At 46.8% G+C, this 4024-nt stretch overlaps 1 pseudogene; it reads left to right on the top strand.

Annotated features, from left to right (window-relative positions):
* Positions 1-9: 9 nt before the first annotated feature.
* Positions 10-3328, top strand: LOC125516868 (annotated as a pseudogene).
* The last annotated feature ends 696 nt before the right edge of the window (positions 3329-4024 follow it).

Raw genomic sequence — 4024 nt, 5'->3', positions numbered from 1 at the left:
CGGCGCCGGACTCGCAAGGACGTCAAGGTCATCAGATCCAAGCTCAAGCCTGTGCACTCCATCCTTTGGGCGGCATGGGAGAGGGAGGATCTCGATGCGGAATCCAAGGACTTGAAGAAGGAAGCGTTGGATCTCGCCGACGATATGCACGACGCCATCGACGACTTCATCCTCACCATGGAGCCGAGCCGTAGAAACAAGCGCTTGGTAGAGAGGAAGATTGAAGCCAGCTCCCCTTTCCAAGATTTCAAGACAAGAGTAGATGAAGTGTCGGGCCACTGCCACAGCAAGTGGAAGTGGGACAAGAACAAATGTGGCTTCTCCAGCTTATTTTCAAGAAAAAATGCCAAATCCAGCAGCCCCAGCAATCTACCTCATCCTCGAGCTCCATTTGTCCTCAAGGATGAGTCGGAGATCATTGGAATGGACGCATGGAGGGATGAAATCATCAGATACCTGGTAGGAGAAGAACAGCGTCTCAAAATGGCATCCATTGATGGAATGGCCGGTGTGGGGAAAACAACACTTACTAGCCTTGTTTATGGGGACGAGGAGATTGGAAATAGGTTCCAATTCCAGGCTTTTGTGTCCGTCACTCCAACTCCTAACATGAAGGAGGTTCTCACAATTATTCACCAACAAGTAGGAGCTCAACCACTTGCTGACAGTGAAGCAAGGACGGAGGAACAAATCATCCAGGCAATATCGAATTTCCTGGAGGACAAAAGGTGCGCAGATCTATGAAAAGTTTTTTTGTTAATTAATGTCTTCTCACATGTGCACTGTGAGGGTCAGGATTTCAAATTTAGATCATCTACCAACTAAATCTGGTCAATCTGTCTACTAACTATCTTGTGCATCCAACTTGCCTAGGTACCTAGTAATAGTTGATGACATATGGCATCGTGGAGAATGGGACATCATCAGGAGGTCTTTTCCAGAAAATAATCTGGGCAGTAGAATTGTCATCACAACTCGTATTGCTTCTGTACAAGGAGATGATTTGGATAATAGCAAGCTCAACATCAGAATGAATCCTGAATGGAATTCTGAAAAGGAAAGATGGCTCTACAGAATTGATGAGGAAGATATCGCTGCTCGGATGAAGCCTGACACGGTTGGACAAGGCTTTGACTGTGACCATCCTATTGTGAGCATGTGTGGTGGAGTTCCGTTAGCACTACTTTGCATGCTTTCAGCAATGGCAATGGTCGGAGAGCAACAAGAACAACTAGGGGTACATGTAAAGGCATGTGATGTGCAAGATATGATTGAGAAGCAAGTTAACCAAAGTGGAATTCAGAAAACTCCAGGGTTTGAACCGTTGGTACAGAGTTTGCAGCTTGGCTATGTCGATCTTCCTCACCATATGTTGAAGACCTGCCTATTGTACTGCAGTGTATACCCTGAGAATTACCCTTTTCACATGAATGATTTGGTCATGAGATGGGTCGCTGAAGGATTTATTTATAAAGAGGATACAGGGAAAGGTTATCTCGAAGAGCTTAGCAACAGGGGATTTATGTTTCGTCTGAAGGATTCATGGGGCATGCCCTACTACCAAATGAACCCGATGATGTGGAATTTCCTTAGATGGAAATCATGTGAAGATAATTTCATTAGTTGCAGTTCCGACATCACACTGCCATATGCATGTCGCATCCATCGGCTATGTATTGACGATTATCTAGTTGATGGCGGTGAGGTGCAGGTGGTGGATACCTTGTTGGAACTGGATTGGTCCCAGATTCGATCTCTTGTTGTTTTTGAAGGTGCTAAGAGATGTGTCCCTTTTGAGAGATTGGAACGTATGCGCGTGCTGGATCTTCAATATCACCATCAATATCTTGATTTTGAAAAGTTACGTTTGAGTTCTTTTGTGGATTTTGTATTCAATGCCCTTGGAAATCAGCATGTGAAGGATATATGTGGGCTGCTCTCTATGAGGCACATATTCGGCCTAGAAGGGACAGGAATCAGTGAGATACCACCGGAAATAGCGAGGCTGCATCATCTGGAGACTTTGTAGATAAGATTGACATGGATCACAGAGTTACCCTGTGAGATTGGAGACCTACAACAGTTGAAGACTCTGGTCGTGAGTTGCAACGCTGAGCTGGAAAAGCTGCCCAGGGAGATTGGGGGCCTGCAACATTTAGAGACTCTGGACCTGAGCTTTAGTAGGCTCACGGTGCTGCCACATGAGATCGGGAACCTCCAGAATTTGGAGAATCTGAACCTGCATGCCACCGAACTCAAAGAGCTGCCCCAGGAGATTGGGAAGTTGCAGCATTTAGAGACCTTGGAGCTGAGCGGCAACAGAGGGCTCAGTGGCTCACACAGCTGCCTCGTGAGATGGGCAAACTGCAGAATTTGAAGCAGATGCTCTTGTATAGAACAGGGGTGGTGAAGATACCAAGGGAAATTGGAAGGCTAAAGAATCTGGAGATTTTGGAACTAGGTGCGACCATCGGTGCTCTACCATGGGAAGCTAGTCAGCTTTTGAAATTGGAAGGAGTGCCGGAGTGCTTTCGCCAAGCCTGGAAAAATAGTGATCTTGTGTCTGAGCTAGCTGGGGAGATCCTGTCCATTCAAATGATTGCTTGGGACGGTGATAGGGGTGGCATAATCATTGGCAGAAAACACATGAGAATTCCATGGTGGATCAATGATCACTTCAACGACCTTGGTTCCTTGGATATCAGGATATGCAAACTGGAGGAGCGGGATCTCAAGATTCTGTGGGAGATGCCTAACCTGGATGACCTCCCTGAGAGATCCCATAGCCATCAGCGGTGAAGGGTTCCCAAGGCTCAAGAAACTGGTTGTTGACTGCCGCGTGCCACGAGTTGTCACCTTTCAGGAAGGAGCGATGCCCTTGGTGAGACATCTCTACTTTGAGTTCCAGTTCTACGGTGGCCCACCTCCACCTGCAAATAAGGACCCTCAACTGGGTATCAAACACCTCCGGAGCCTCTACCGGGTCGAATTTAAATGCAGCGGGAAATGGTATGAACGAGCAGCAGAGAGCAGCCCGTGCGTGAGCGCCATGATTGATGTGGTGAGGAAAGAAGCCCAGGAGCATCCCAACGGGATTCTCTTTCGTGTTACTGGCCGCCAATATGAGGAATTTCCAGCGAACAAGAGTGCACAGGCTTCCAGCAGTGGGACAAGCAAGATCGACGGCACTCCAAATAGTGGGAGGGGCGAGATCCAGGAGGAGGAGGAACAGACTTTTCCAGTGATCAAGGAGAGCGCAGAGGCTTCCAGCAGAGGGACGACTGGCGAGATGCAGGGGCAGGAGGAGGAGATTCAGGAAGAAGCGTGATTGGGTTTCTTGACGAGTATTGCTGAGGTAATAATACTCTTGCCTCTTTCCTTGTTTTATTTATTACCGCCACCACTTTAGTAGCTAACTAATGCACTTACTTGTAATTTGCAGGTTAGGCATCTCCCGATTTGCAGGTTGGTTGGTTGGTTGGTTAGTTATTTCATCGTCGTAATTAATGGTTGCCTCAAATCTATCTGCAACCATCTTCAACTATATATCTATATGGCTCTTTTTCTTCAGGCTTCCTCCATCTCATGCTAGCTAGCTGTTGCTTAATTTCCATTGTCATATGCAACAAAGGCTTCCAAGTTGATTTGGCCCTTCAAAGGCACCTGTATCTGTATGGCAGTGCAACACTTTGAAGGGCCCGGTATTGTCATGTAATTTAGTAGTAATCCCTTTGAAGGGAGCCAACAATTTTCTACTCTCATCTAGTAGTAGAGTAGGTTTTATCATGCACTTAATTGTTACCAAAACTCTCTTGTTATTATGTAATAATAAATGTAACGGTTTTTGTTGTTCGTTTGTAATCGAAAGGAGAGATTATTTATAGCTGGCTAACGCTCAAGCAGAATTATATTGTATATATACTATGCATGCGACCTAGGGGGAACCCTAGCCGCCGCCTTCGCTAGAGCCCCCCTCCTCCTCCCCACTCCCTCGCCGCCGCCTGATGGCACGGCTGGGCAAAGA

The sequence above is a fragment of the Triticum urartu genome, chromosome 6, assembly GCF_003073215.2.
Source record: "Triticum urartu cultivar G1812 chromosome 6, Tu2.1, whole genome shotgun sequence".
In the NCBI taxonomy this organism is placed as follows: Eukaryota; Viridiplantae; Streptophyta; class Magnoliopsida; order Poales; family Poaceae; genus Triticum; species Triticum urartu.
This window is presented reverse-complemented; position numbering and strand designations above follow the sequence as displayed.